This window comes from Xyrauchen texanus, chromosome 39 (assembly GCF_025860055.1).
Source record: "Xyrauchen texanus isolate HMW12.3.18 chromosome 39, RBS_HiC_50CHRs, whole genome shotgun sequence".
Classification (NCBI taxonomy): Eukaryota; Metazoa; Chordata; class Actinopteri; order Cypriniformes; family Catostomidae; genus Xyrauchen; species Xyrauchen texanus.
The window spans coordinates 8,601,787-8,618,117 of NC_068314.1; the positions used below are offsets into that span (position 1 = coordinate 8,601,787).

The 16,331-nt window shown below is 41.1% G+C and overlaps 1 pseudogene; it reads right to left on the bottom strand.

Annotated features, from left to right (window-relative positions):
* Window positions 1-16,331, bottom strand: part of LOC127632458 (parapinopsin-like) — a 74,370-nt pseudogene that overhangs the window by 3,355 nt on the left and 54,684 nt on the right.

Below are 16,331 nucleotides of genomic sequence, written 5' to 3' on the forward strand. Positions count from 1 at the left end.
CTGTAACATGCAAATTGTTTCTCTGTTTTTTGTTTATATTTTGTGTATTAAGGTGGGCGAATTTTTTACTTTTTTTCCTGTGAATGTACGTATGGTTTTGTGAAATATATATTTGTAATTTGCATCTTGCCTTTCAGTGCTGGGACTAACAGAAAATGAAAAAGTATTATACAAGTTTCGGAGCCACATCTATTGATCATCATATTTTCATCTAGAGTTGATATTACTATTATTTAATTTTTCTTATTAATGCTGTAAGGGAAAATAAGATTATATTGTAACATATGTACAAAAATAATGGCAAGATGTGTGGTAATGCTCTCCATTTGAAAGTCTTTATCTTTGCTATGTTATGGTTTTTATTCCATGAAGGAAAAAAAAAAAAAAAAAGATTTTCTCTTCGTAGCAGATGACTTTTAATATCCCTTTTTTTCCTATTTATTTTGGCCTGGACTTGATTTTAATCAATACTGAAATTTATTTTCTAATGATTAATAATGAATAAAAACCTAATGAAAAAACAAAGAATTGTGTCACATCTGTTTGTATACAAAAACATGGCATTGAATTAAATAACATAGTTTTACCAAGGAAATGTTTTATGTCTCGATAATTTATTTAGTATTATATTACATAACATATTAAACTTAGATTTTAAAGTTTTTTGATTTTATGACATTACTACAATTAAGCGAACGTGGTAAATATCAAACTATGGACAAAAATTTTATCTGGGGAAGAAAAAAATAGATTGCTTTCATAAAATGAGACTGGACGCTAAAAGAAAAGAAAAGTGAATTTTTTACATTTGTTAAAAAAAAAAAGAAAATAAATAAAAAGGAGCACTTCCATTTATGTTTCTATTTTACAGATTACAATTACTTTAATAGGATTCAAAATACGTTTGTCTCTAAATTGACTCCATACTAATAATTTTCCTTTTCTCTTATTAAAATGTTTCTAGGGAATATTGTGGTACTGGTAATCATTTTAAATGTTACTTTGTCCTCAACATAACTTTACAACCTAGAAGTCTTTTTTAATATCCCTTTTAAGTTTCAAAAGCCATTTCTGTAAATATGTCATCCTCCAGGAAGTGACATGATTTTTGAGGGAAAACAACAGCACAAACATTAAAACGTATTAGCAATATAGATCTATAGATTCTATTATATTTAGTGGTATTAATTGTTTTGTTTCCTGCCTAAGCTTGACCAAAGCATAATCAGGAATTCTGGTGTCCCCTTTTATAGAAATACTTCCTTAAATAACAAACACAAGCGTACTCTTTTGTATGTTACATAGTTCAAAAGAAATTATAAAGCTAATGTGCAATTACTGAGCAAAGACTTTACAGCTTTACACAAAGGTTCGAATAAGCTGGTCCCAGTAGATGTATGGGTAATGATGTTTAATTGGAACAGTTTCATTAAAATCACATAAAACCAGCTCACGAGAAAAGCCAACATCATCATCACCACCATCCACACCACCTTAGCCACTGCTCTCGCGGCTGCCCCTCCACCCACTTTAGCTGCCTGACAAAGATCAGAAATACACAATGTCAAATAACTTTCTAGAATTTCAATACAAAAAATAAAGATGTGTTACATATCGTTGCAAATGACACAGGTTATAATATAGAAAGGAGAATTTAACTGCTTGGATCTGAATTGCGCAAAATCAAAAATTGCTTTTTTATTATTGTATGCAATTACATGAGGACTTAAAGGAATGGTTCACCCAAATATGAAAATATTGTTTATTATTTACTCACAAATAATGCAAGTTGTTATTCACTGAGAATCACTTTATTTTAAATTTATAAATATGGTGTATTGATGGATTATGCCAGATTCATTGATGCCAAAACGTCACTGGTTGTCTTGTTGATCGTAAATGAATGTGACATGCCAGTTAGATAAGATATTTGAGAGCTGCAGTGGAGGAAGATTTTCTGTGGAATATTACTTGAAGTACAGTCATGAAATTCTGCATAGCGCAAGCTGATAGGTTCCTTGAACTAGTTTATACATGTGATGTGTTAAGCCAATCAGCTTGCATGGTCTAAGCTTATAGGTTCTTTGATATGTAATCGCTTAGCCAATCAACTTGCATACTCTCTTTTTGACTAACATTTAAATTATTCAGTTTTGCAGATAAGCTGTTTTACTGCAGCATGCTGCAAAAGTTTTTCATCAGCTTGCACGGTAAGGTCAACTTTTGGCTCTTGTACATCGAAGCGCATTTTTAATGAGGTAAGACTTAGCCAAATCTTGTACTGGCACACATAGTTATCCTACAGGTAGGTCATTGGTTTAAATAAATACACACCTAGCTGATGACTGCAATGACAATCATTTTTGCCTGGTCTTCATGGAACGCTATCATATGGAGCCTGATCTCACAAAAATGAGATGAATATATTTATTGCGACATTTCTGAAAAAATTATATAACATGATTCATTACACGTATCGCAGCATTTCCGAGTTGAAATGTCCACTGTGTGGTGCTGTAAGTGAATTACTGTAAATGTTCTCCCAAACAGATGAGGTTTTCAATGTAAATGCTCTATTGAGTTGCACAAAATAGAGAAAATTGGTGCACATTTGGTGAAAAATTGGTGAATTTGAGACTGATGTGATCACCGATATTTAAACACCGTGATCAATATTTACTTTCAAAGTACACCCTGCCACAGTTTTACAAGCTATATGCTCCAGTTACATGTTTATGCCCCACACTGTAAAATCTAATTGACATTAATTGTGAAATGCTATCATTTATTTGAATTCAAAAGAGTTATGTATAGTTATGTTGTCACTATTAAATATCTTTGTGACATCCTAGCAACTAGTAAACACCATGAGGGCACCACATACAGTCATGATACATTAGAAAATAAGACAAATAAATCCACTACAAGCTCCAAAACTGCTCAAGTGAGAGATCATTAGTGTATGATATGGTTACCGTCTTGGGTGTTTTGTTAGAACACAAATTAGAACACAAACTAATTATAAATGAACTGCATGAAGACACAGTGCTGTTACTGAAGGTTAAACTTTTACTGTGCGTTCAGACCAGAGGAGGCGAGAGCATCAAAATTAGCTCTGGCTGCCCTGCCAACAACGCTATCGAAGATTTGTGGATGCTCAGACATAGTTGAAATAGGCGGCAACATTCGTTCAGAATGCTTGGTTTTGTGAAGTATATTTAAAGGCGACGCAAAACATCCAGACATGTGGACCGGTATCTTTTTGCCGACCTATCACAAGTAGCGTATATCCTCATGAAATCTTTTAAATGTGAAAGAAATTGATCGATGGCAGAAAGTAATTAAAATGATGGTTGTTTGTTACCAAAATAAAATACATTTGTAATAATAACTGTGGTCCTGCTTTTTATTTATATCCCTGTAAGCAAACAGGGACAGCTCGTATATTACAGGATAACCCACCACGGCAATAATTAATTTCTCCTCCATTTTGTCTTCAGAACTATTGTTTGGTGGGAACCAAAGTTTACACTGTTGTGTTCTTGGAGTGGAGAGCGTGCATGTTGGAATGTGAAACCAAAAGTGCTTATAATTGCTCAATGTCTCTCTATCACTACAAAAACTGTCACGACTCATGTTACATCACATATACTCAGATTTGTATTTGCATCTGCATTTATATTTGTTGTTTAATTTGTTTTTACATCTGTTCCATCTTGACCTCTCCATCACCAAGTCAAAATTACCACCATGACTCTTGAAAATGGCCAGCATATACAGTATCTCACAAAAGTGAGTACATATCTTTTCATGTGACAACACTGAAGAAATGACACTTTCTACAATGTAAAGTAGTTAGTGTACAGCTTGGATAACAATGTAAATTTGCTGTCCCCTCAAAATAACTCAACACACAGCCATTAATGTCTAAACCGCTGGCAACAAAAGTGAGTACACCCCTAAGTGAAACTGTCCAAATTGGGCCCAAAGTGTAAATATTTTGTGTGGTCACCATTATTTTCGAGCACTGCTTTAACCCTCTTGGGCACGGAGTTCACCAGAGCTTCACAGGTTGCCACTGGAGTCCTCTTCCACTCCTCCATGACAACATCACAGAGCTGGTGGATGTTAGAGACCTTGTGCTCCTCCACCTTCCGTTTGAAGATGCCCCACAGATGCTCAATAGGGTTTAGGTCTGGAGACATGCTTGGCCAGTCCATCACCTTCACCCTCAGCTTCTTTAGCAAGGCAGTAGTCACCTTGGAGTTGTGTTTGGGGTCGTTATCATGCTGGAATACTGCCCTGCGGCCCAGTCTCCAAAGGGAGGGGATCAAGCTCTGCTTCAGTATGTCACAGTACATGTTGGCATTCATGGTTCCCTCAATGAACTGTAGCTCCCCAGTGCCGGCAGCACTCATGCAGCCCCAGACCATGACACTCCCACCAACATGCTTGACTGTAGGCAAGACACACTTGTCTTTGTACTCCTCACCTGGTTTCCACCACACACGCTTGACACCATCTGAACCAAATAAGTTTATCTTGGTCTCATCAGACCACAGGACATGGTTCCAGTAATCCATGTCCTTAGTCTGCTTGTCTTCAAAAACTGTTTGCGGGCTTTCTTGTGCATCATCTTTAGAAGAGGCTTCCTTCTGGGACAACAGCCATGTAGACCAATTTGATGCAGTGTGTGGCATGTGGTCTGAGCACTGACAAGCTGACCCCCCACCCCTTCAACCTCTGCAGCAATGCTGGCAGCACTCATACATCTATTTCCCAAAGACAACCTCTGGATATGATGCTGAGCATGTGCACTCAACTTCTTTGGTCGATCATGGTGAGGCCTGTTCTGAGTGGAACCTGTCCTGTTAAACCACTGTATGGTTTTGGCCACCATGCTGCAACTCAGTGTCAGGGTCTTGGCATTCTTCTTATTTCCTAGGCCATCTTTATGTAGAGCAACAATTCTTTTTGCTATGCAAGGCGCTAGCCAGCCATTGGGAGCAACTTGGGTTCAGTGTCTTGCCCAAGGACACTTTGGCATGTGGAGTCATGTGGGCTGGGATTCGAACCACCAATCCTGCAATTAGTGGCCGATCCGCTCTACCAACTGAGCCACAGCCGCCCTATGAGGTGCCATGTTGAACTTCCAGTGACAAGTATGAGAGAGTGTGAGAGCGATGACACCAAATTTACATGACACCTGCTCCCCATTCACACCTGAGACCTTGTAACACTAACGAGTCACATGACACTGGGGAGGGAAAATGGCTAATTGGGCCCAATTTGGACATTTTCACTTAGGGGTGTACTCACTTTTGCTGCCACCGGTTTAGACATTAATAGCTGTGTGTTGAGTTATTTTGAGGAGACAGCAAATTTACACTGTCATACAAGCTGTACACTAACTACTTTACATTGTAGCAAAGTGTAATTTCTTCAGTGTTGTCACATGAAAAGATATAATCAAATATTTACAAAAATGTGAGGGGTGTACTCACTTTTGTGAGATACTGTACATCTGAATTACAGCATATCTGAAAGTGTAAATTTACAAATGCTTAGAATTGCCAGTAACTCACCCTCCACCTGCCATAATGTCATGCTTTGAGGGCTGAGCAAGTGCTTATTCATTGGAGTAGAAGTGTGTGATTTGATGTGTTTTGCAATTAAAAAAAGATCAGCCCTAATCAGGCCAATCACCATTCACAGACTTTAGATGAAGATCGGCTGATCGCTATTGATTCAGCTCTAGTTTTAAATGAAAAAACCTCTACCTTCCTATGCTAAACCTTAAACCAAAAACTAACCGATAGTGTTACAAAAGCCTCTTCAGTTGAGCATATGCACCACTTGATTACATTTGATTAAGCTTGTAAATTGATTTGGTTAAGTAATTCTTTAAGTCGTGCACTGTAGTGTTCTGATGTGATGAGATTGCATTATGAACTAGATGGGTACATTTCCTGAAGAAAATGTGAGTGGTGCTTGCCGTGGCAAAACTCGGCAAACAGCGTGTCGTAACTCGAAAAGAACAAAAATCGCGGTCGTACATAAATCAACCCGGAAGTCTGTACGATTTTCTGGGGCAGAAATATGTGATTTGTTGCTCGGTTGCTAGGGTAAGCCCGTGTGGTTGCTATGCAGTTACCAAGGTGATACAATACGCGGCTCCTTTCCACCCCGAGCGAAACAAGTCAACCCGGAAGTCTGTACGTTTTTCTGATGCAGAGATATGTGATTTGTTACTCTGTTGCTAGGGTAACCCCATGTGGTTGCTAGGCAGTTACCGTAGTGATACTTATCAAGTGTCCTTGCCATCCTGATTGAAATAAGTCAACCCAGAAGTCTCTCTGATTTTCTGGTGCAGAGATGTAGTTGTAGCTAAACGGTTGCCAGGGTACTCTGTTTGGTTGCTAGGGAGTGGCTTTGCAGCGGCCAATCGTGAAAGTCCAAAGGCTGCTTGTCAGTATGAATGATATAAACCAACTCCCATGCCTCTGTGACATTCATAATGGAAGATATCCCTCTATGGATTTTGTTGCTAAGGTGCTCGACAATGGTTGCTAGGGAGGGGCTAGGAAGTGTTGAGGTGATTCATGATTGGCTGTTTGCTGCCCCGAGTCAAACGAGACCACCCTTGTGTTTCTATGACGCTTATATCCGGAGATATCCCTTTGATGTTTTTCATTAGAAGTCTATGGGAGTTGTTGCTAAGGTGCTCTAAATTGTTGCTAGGGCGTGGCTTGATAGCTTCGCAATGATCCCGAGAGACTGATTGGTCATCTGAGTAAAATGAGCCCGGCCCCTTGTCTCTACGACACTGTGATCCAGAGCTATGTTCAATAAAAAATCCCTATTTCATGGTCCGTCCTACACCATTGTAAGTCAATGGGGGGCAACTTTGGGCTGCTCCTGCCCCCAAGGGGTGCAACTTTTACCCCATATTGAGGCATGCTCTTACAGAGCCTGCCAGCCTCTTCAAATGTAGCAAATCACACGTTTCTGCGAAATCCTCGCTCGGAGCTGTGACGCGTCAAAGTTTGTCGCAATGTTAAGTCTATGGGATTTTTCGGCCGCTTTTTTGCCCCTGGGGCAAATACCGTACCCGATAAGCTTATAAAAGTCATAGCACACGTGTCCTCAATAGGCCGTTCGATTTGATACCTCATTAGTGGGTCTACGCTAAGCGGAGCTGGGACGAGTTAGGTGCCGAAGTTTTGTTAAGAGATATAATAATAATAACTAGATAGGTACATTTCCTGAAGAAAATGTGAGTGGTGCTTGCCGTGGCAAAACTCGATCAAACAGCATGTTGTAACTGGAAAAGAACAAAAATTATGGTCATAAATAAATCAACCCAGAAGTCTGTACGATTTTCTGGTGCAGAAATATGTGATTTGTTACTCGGTTGCTAGGGTAAGCCCATGTGGTTGCTATGCAGTTACCAAGGTAATACAATACATGGCTCCTTTCCATCCTGAGTGAAATAAGTCAACCCGGAAGTCTGTAGTGTTTTCTGGTGCAGAGATATGTGATTTGTTACTCGGTTGCTAGGGTAACCCCATCTGGTTGCTAGGCAGTTACCATAGTGATACTAATCAAGTCTCCTTGCCATCCTGATTGAAATAAATCAACCCGGAAGTCTCTATGTTTTTGTGATGCAGAGATATGTGATTTGTTACTCGGTTGCTAGGGTAACCCCATCTGGTTGCTAGGCAGTTACCATAGTGATACTAATCAAGTGTCCTTGCCATCCTGATTGAAATAAGTCAACCCGGAAGTCTCTACGTTTTCTGATGCAGAGATATGTGATTTGTTACTCGGTTGCTAGGGTAAGCCCATCTGGTTGCTAGGCAGTTACCATAGTGATACTAATGAAGTCTCCTTGCCATCCTGATTGAAATAAGTCAACCCGGAAGTCTCTACTGTTTTTGTGATGCAGAGATATGTGATTTGTTACTCGGTTGCTAGGGTAACCCCATCTGGTTGCTAGGCAGTTACCATAGTGATACTAATCAAGTGTCCTTGCCATCCTGATTGAAATAAGTCAACCCGGAAGTCTCTACGTTTTTCTGATGCAGAGATATGTGATTTGTTACTTCGGTTGCTAGGGTAACCCCATCTGGTTGCTAGGCAGTTACCATAGTGATACTAATGAAGTCTCCTTGCCATCCTGATTGAAATAAGTCAACCCGGAAGTCTCTACGTTTTTGTGATGCAGAGATATGTGATTTGTTACTCGGTTGCTAGGGTAACCCCATCTGGTTGCTAGGCAGTTACCATAGTGATACTAATGAAGTGTCCTTGCCATCCTGATTGAAATAAGTCAACCCGGAAGTCTCTACGTTTTTCTGATGCAGAGATATGTGATTTGTTACTCGGTTGCTAGGGTAACCCCATCTGGTTGCTAGGCAGTTACCATAGTGATACTAATCAAGTCTCCTTGCCATCCTGATTGAAATAAATCAACCCAGAAGTCTCTCTGATTTTCTGGTGTAGAGATATGTGTTTTGTTACTCGGTTGCTAGGGTACTATGTGTAGTTGCTAGGGAGTGGCTTGGCAGCTGCCAATCATGAATCTCCAAAGGCTGCTTGTCAGTATGAATGATATAAACCAACTCCCATGCCTCTGTGACATTCAGAATGGAAGATATCCCTCTATGGATTTTGGTTGTTAAGGTGCTCGACAATGGTTGCTAGGGAGGGGCTAGGAAGTGTTGAAGTGATGCATGATTGGCTGTTTGCTGTCCGAGTCAAACGAGACCACCCTTGTGTTTCTATGACACTTCTATCCGGAGATATCCCTTTGATCTGTTTCAATAGAAGTCTATGGGACTTGTTGCTAAGGTGCTCTTAATGGTTGCTAGGGCGTGGCTTGATAGCTTCACAATGATCCTGAGAGACTGATTGGTCGTCTGAGTAAAATGAGCCCACCCCTCGTCTCTATGACACTGTGATCCAGAGCTATGTTCAATACAAATCCCTATGCCTTTTCATTTCATGGGCCGTCCTACACCATTATAAGTCAATTGGGGCATTTTTGGGCAGCTCCTGCCCCCAGGGTGCAACTTTTACCCCATATTGAGGTATGCTCTTACAGAGCCTGCCAGCCTCTTCAAATGTGGCAAATCACACGTTTCTCTGAAATCCTCAGCTTGGAGCTGTGGCGTCAAAGTTTGTCTCAATGTTAAGTCTATGGGATTTTTCGGCTGCTTTTTGCCCCTGGGGCAAATACCGTACCCGATAAGCTATAAAAGTCATAGCACACGTGTCCTCAATAGGCCGTTCGATTTGACACCTCATTAGTGGGTCTACGCCAAGCGGTGCGGGACGAGTTAGGTGCCGAAGTTTTGTTAAGAGATAATAAAAATAAAAATAAAAGTATAATAAGTATGTGAGATTACAATAGTGATGCTGCAAGCACCACTAACTAGATAGGTACATTTCCTGAAGAAAATGTGAGTGGTGCTTGCCGTGGCAAAACTAGTCAAATAGCCTGCTTGAAAAGAACAGAAATTGTGGTCATAAATAAATCAACCCAGAAGTCTGTATAATGTTCTGGTGCAGAAATATGTGATTTGTTACTAGGTTGCTAGGGTAACCCCATGTGGTTGCTAGGCAGTTACCATAGTGATACTAATCAAGTGTCCTTGCCATCCTGATTGAAATAAGTCAACCCGGAAGTCTCTATGTTTTTGTGATGCAGAGATATGTGATTTGTTACTCGGTTGCTAGGGTAAGCCCATCTGGTTGCTAGGCAGTTACCATAGTGATACTAATGAAGTCTCCTTTCCATCCTGATTGAAATAAGTCAACCCGGAAGTCTCTCGTTTTCTGATGCAGAGATATGTGATTTGTTACTTTCGGTTGCTAGGGTAACCCCATCTGGTTGCTAGGCAGTTACCATAGTGATACTAATCAAGTGTCCTTGCCATCCTGATTGAAATAAATCAACCCAGAAGTCTCTCTGATTTTCTGGTGCAGAGATATAGTTACTGCTAAGCGGTTGCTAGGGTACTCTGTTTAGTTGCTAGGGAGTGGCTTGGCAGCTGCCAATCATGAATCTCCAAAGGCTGCTTGTCAGTATGAATGATATAAACCAACTCCCATGCCTCTGTGACATTCAGAATGGAAGATATCCCTCTATGGATTTTGGTTGTTAAGGTGCTCGACAATGGTTGCTAGGGAGGGGCTAGGAAGTGTTGATTTGATGCATGATTGGCTGTTTGCTGTCCGAGTCAAGCGAGACCACCCTTGTGTTTCTATGACACTTCTATCCGGAGATATCCCTTTGATCTGTTTCAATAGAAGTCTATGGGACTTGTTGCTAAGGTGCTCTTAATGGTTGCTAGGGCGTGGCTTGATAGCTTCACAATGATCCTGAGAGACTGATTGGTCGTCTGAGTAAAATGAGCCCACCCCTCGTCTCTATGACACTGTGATCCAGAGCTATGTTCAATACAAATCCCTATGCCTTTTCATTTCATGGGCAGTCCTACACCATTATAAGTCAATTGGGGCATTTTTGGGCAGCTCCTGCCCCCAGGAGTGCAACTTTTACCCCATATTGAGGTATGCTCTTACAGAGCCTGCCAGCCTCTTCAAATGTGGCAAATCACTGCGTTTCTCTGAAATCCTAAGCTTGGAGCTGTGGCGTCAAAGTTTGTCTCAATGTTAAGTCTATGGGATTTTTAGGCTGCTTTTTTGCCCCTGGGGCAAATACCGTACCCCGATAAACATAAAAGTCATAGCACACGTGTCCTCAATAGGCCGTTCGATTTGACACCTCATTAGGTGGGTCTCACTAAGCGGTCTTGGGGACGAGTTAGGTGCGAAGTTTTGTTAAGAGATATAAAATAATAAGAAAAATAATAAATATACTGAAGCAATAACTAGATAGGTACATTTCCTGAAGAAAATGTGAGTGGTGCTTGCAGTGGCAAAACTAGATCAAACAGCATGTTGTAACTGGAAAAGAACAAAAATTATGGTCATAAATAAATCAACCCAGAAGTCTGTGCGATTTTCTGGTGCAGAAATATGTGATTTGTTACTTTCGGTTGCTAGGGTAAGCCCATGTGGTTGCTATGCAGTTACCAAGGTAATACAATACATGGCTCCTTTCCATCCTGAGTGAAATAAGTCAACCCGGAAGTCTGTAGTGTGTTCTGGTGCAGAGATATGTGATATGTTGCTTTCGGTTGCTAGGGTAACTCCATCTGGTTGCTAGGCAGTTACCATAGTGATACTAATCAAGTCTCCTGGCCATCCTGATTAAAATAAATCAACCCGGAAGTCTCTATGTTTTTGTGATGCAGAGATATGTGATTTGTTACTCGGTTGCTAGGGTAACCCCATCTGGTTGCTAGGCAGTTACCATAGTGATACTAATCAAGTGTCCTTGCCATCCTTATTGAAATAAGTCAACCCGGAAGTCTCTACGTTTTCTGATGCAGAGATATGTGATTTGTTACTCGGTTGCTAGGGTAAGCCCATCTGGTTGCTAGGCAGTTACCATAGTGATACTAATGAAGTCTCCTTGCCATCCTGATTGAAATAAGTCAACCCGGAAGTCTCTATGTTTTTGTGATGCAGAGATATGTGATTTTTTACTCGGTTGCTAGGGTAACCCCATCTGGTTGCTAGGCAGATACCATAGTGATACTAATCAAGTGTCCTTGCCATCCTTATTGAAATAAGTCAACCCGGAAGTCTCTACGTTTTTCTGATGCAGAGATATGTGATTTGTTACTTCGGTTGCTAGGGTAAGCCCATCTGGTTGCTAGGCAGTTACCATAGTGATACTAATGAAGTCTCCTTGCCATCCTGATTGAAATAAGTCAACCCGGAAGTCTCTATGTTTTTGTGATGCAGAGATATGTGATTTGTTACTTTCGGTTGCTAGGGTAAGCCCATCTGGTTGCTAGGCAGTTACCATAGTGATACTAATGAAGTGTCCTTGCCATCCTGATTGAAATAAGTCAACCCGGAAGTCTCTACGTTTTTCTGATGCAGAGATATGTGATTTGTTACTTTCGGTTGCTAGGGTAACCCCATCTGGTTGCTAGGCAGTTAACATAGTGATACTTATCAAGTCTCCTTGCCATCCTGATTGAAATAAATCAACCCAGAAGTCTCTCTGATTTTCTGGTGCAGAGATATAGTTACTGCTAAGCGGTTGCTAGGGTACTCTGTGTAGTTGCTAGGGAGTGGCTTGGCAGCTGCCAATCATGAATCTCCAAAGGCTGCTTGTCAGTATGAATGATATAAACCAACTCCCATGCCTCTGTGACATTCAGAATGGAAGATATCCCTCTATGGATTTTGGTTGTTAAGGTGCTCGACAATGGTTGCTAGGGAGGGGCTAGGAAGTGTTGAAGTGATGCATGATTGGCTGTTTGCTGTCGAGTCAAGCAGAGACCACCCTTGTGTTTCTATGACACTTCTATCCGGAGATATCCCTTTGATCTGTTTCAATAGAAGTCTATGGGACTTGTTGCTAAGGTGCTCTTAATGGTTGCTAGGGCGTGGCTTGATAGCTTCACAATGATCCAGAGAGACTGATTGGTTGTCTGAGTAAAATGAGCCCACCCCTCGTCTCTATGACACTGTGATCCAGAGCTATGTTCAATACAAATCCCTATGCCTTTTTCATTTCATGGGCGTCCTACACCATTATAAGTCAATTGGGGCATTTTGGGCAGCTCCTGCCCCCAGGAGTGCAACTTTTACCCCATATTGAGGTATGCTCTTACAGAGCCTGCCAGCCTCTTCAAATGTGGCAAATCACTGCGTTTCTCTGAAATCCTAAGCTTGGAGCTGTGGCCGTCAAAGTTTGTCTCAATGTTAAGTCTATGGGATTTTTAGGCGCTTTTTTGCCCCTGGGGCAAATACCGTACCCCGATAAACATAAAAGTCATAGCACACGTGTCCTCAATAGGCGTTCGATTTGACACCTCATTAGGTGGGTCTCGCTAAGCGGTCTTGGGACGAGTTAGGTGCGAAGTTTTGTTAAGAGATATAAATAAAAATAAAAATAAAAAGTAATAAATAACTAGATAGGGTACATTTCCTGAAGAAAATGTGAGTGGTGCTTGCCGTGGCAAAACTAGATCAAACAGCATGTTGTAACTTGAAAAGAACAAAAATTATGGTCATAAATAAATCAACCCAGAAGTCTGTACGATTTTCTGGTGCAGAAATATGTGATTTGTTACTCGGTTGCTAGGGTAAGCCCATGTGGTTGCTATGCAGTTACCAAGGTAATACAATACATGGCTCCTTTCCATCCTGAGTGAAATAAGTCAACCCGGAAGTCTGTAGTGTGTTCTGGTGCAGAGATATGTGATTTGTTACTTTCGGTTGCTAGGGTAACCCCATCTGGTTGCTAGGCAGTTACCATAGTGATACTAATCAAGTCTCCTGGCCATCCTGATTAAAATAAATCAACCGGAAGTCTCTATGTTTTTGTGATGCAGAGATATGTGATTTGTTACTCGGTTGCTAGGGTAACCCCATCTGGTTGCTAGGCAGTTACCATAGTGATACTAATCAAGTGTCCTTGCCATCCTGATTGAAATAAGTCAACCGGAGTCTCTACGTTTTCTGATGCAGAGATATGTGATTTGTTACTCGGTTGCTAGGGTAACCCATCTGGTTGCTAGGCAGTTACCATAGTGATACTAATGAAGTGTCCTTGCCATCCTGATTGAAATAAGTCAACCCGGAAGTCTCTACGTTTTCTGATGCAGAGATATGTGATTTGTTACTCGGTTGCTAGGGTAACCCCATCTGGTTGCTAGGCAGTTACCATAGTGATACTAATCAAGTGTCCTTGCCATCCTGATTGAAATAAGTCAACCCGGAAGTCTCTATGTTTTCTGATGCAGAGATATGTGATTTGTTACTTTCGGTTGCTAGGGTAAGCCCATCTGGTTGCTAGGCAGTTACCATAGTGATACTAATGAAGTCTCCTTGCCATCCTGATTGAAATAAGTCAACCCGGAAGTCTCTATGTTTTCTGATGCAGAGATATGTGATTTGTTACTTTCGGTTGCTAGGGTAACCCCATCTGGTTGCTAGGCAGTTACCATAGTGATACTAATCAAGTGTCCTTGCCATCCTGATTGAAATAAGTCAACCCGGAAGTCTCTCGTTTTCTGATGCAGAGATATGTGATTTGTTACTCGGTTGCTAGGGTAAGCCCATCTGGTTGCTAGGCAGTTACCATAGTGATACTAATGAAGTCTCCTTGCCATCCTGATTGAAATAAGTCAACCCGGAAGTCTCTATGTTTTTGTGATGCAGAGATATGTGATTTGTTACTTCGGTTGCTAGGGTAAGCCCATCTGGTTGCTAGGCAGTTACCATAGTGATACTAATGAAGTGTCCTTGCCATCCTGATTGAAATAAGTCAACCGGAAGTCTCTACGTTTTCTGATGCAGAGATATGTGATTTGTTACTTTCGGTTGCTAGGGTAACCCCATCTGGTTGCTAGGCAGTTAACATAGTGATACTTATCAAGTCTCCTTGCCATCCTGATTGAAATAAATCAACCCAGAAGTCTCTCTGATTTTCTGGTGCAGAGATATAGTTACTGCTAAGCGGTTGCTAGGGTACTCTGTGTAGTTGCTAGGGAGTGGCTTGGCAGCTGCCAATCATGAATCTCAAAGGCTGCTTGTCAGTATGAATGATATAAACCAACTCCCATGCCTCTGTGACATTCAGAATGGAAGATATCCCTCTATGGATTTTGGTTGTTAAGGTGCTTCGACAATGGTTGCTAGGGAGGGGCTAGGAAGTGTTGATGTGATGCATGATTGGCTGTTTGCTGTCCGAGTCAAGCAGAGACCACCCTTGTGTTTCTATGACACTTCTATCCGGAGATATCCCTTTGATCTGTTTCAATAGAAGTCTATGGGACTTGTTGCTAAGGTGCTCTTAATGGTTGCTAGGGCGTGGCTTGATAGCTTCACAATGATCCTGAGAGACTGATTGGTCGTCTGAGTAAAATGAGCCCACCCCTCGTCTCTATGACACTGTGATCCAGAGCTATGTTCAATACAAATCCCTATGCCTTTTCATTTCATGGGCCGTCCTACACCATTATAAGTCAATTGGGGCATTTTGGGCAGCTCCTGCCCCCAGGGGTGCAACTTTTACCCCATATTGAGGTATGCTCTTACAGAGCCTGCCAGCCTCTTCAAATGTGGCAAATCACTGCGTTTCTCTGAAATCCTAAGCTTGGAGCTGTGGCGTCAAAGTTTGTCTCAATGTTAAGTCTATGGGATTTTTAGGCGCTTTTTTGCCCCTGGGGCAAATACCGTACCCCGATAAACATAAAAGTCATAGCACGCGTGTCCTCAATAGGCGTTCGATTTGACACCTCATTAGGTGGGTCTCGCTAAGCGGTCTTGGGGCGAGTTAGGTGCGAAGTTTTGTTAAGAGATATAATAAAATAAAAATAAAAGTATAATAAGTATGTGAGATTACAATAGTGATGCTTTGCAAGCACCACTAACTAGATAGGTACATTTCCTGAAGAAAATGTGAGTGGTGCTTGCAGTGGCAAAACTAGATCAAACAGCATGTTGTAACTTGAAAAGAACAGAAATTGTGGTCATAAATAAATCAACCCAGAAGTCTGTATAATTTTCTGGTGCAGAAATATGTGATTTGTTACTAGGTTGCTAGGGTAAGCCCATGTGGTTGCTATGCAGTTACCAAGGTAATACAATACATGGCTCCTTTCCATCCTGAGTGAAATAAGTCAACCCGGAAGTCTGTAGTGTTTTCTGGTGCAGAGATATGTGATTTGTTACTTTCGGTTGCTAGGGTAACCCCATCTGGTTGCTAGGCAGTTACCATAGTGATACTAATCAAGTCTCCTTGCCATCCTGATTGAAATAAATCAACCCGGAAGTCTCTACGTTTTCTGATGCAGAGATATGTGATTTGTTACTTCGGTTGCTAGGGTAACCCCATCTGGTTGCTAGGCAGTTACCATAGTGATACTAATCAAGTGTCCTTGCCATCCTGATTGAAATAAGTCAACCCGGAAGTCTCTATGTTTTCTGATGCAGAGATATGTGATTTGTTACTCGGTTGCTAGGGTAACCCCATCTGGTTGCTAGGCAGTTACCATAGTGATACTAATCAAGTGTCCTTGCCATCCTGATTGAAATAAATCAACCCGGAAGTCTCTATGATTTTCTGATGCAGAGATATGTGATTTGTTACTCGGTTGCTAGGGTAACCCCATCTGGTTGCTAGGCAGTTACCATAGTGATACTAATCAAGTGCTCCTTGCCATCCTGAGTGAAAT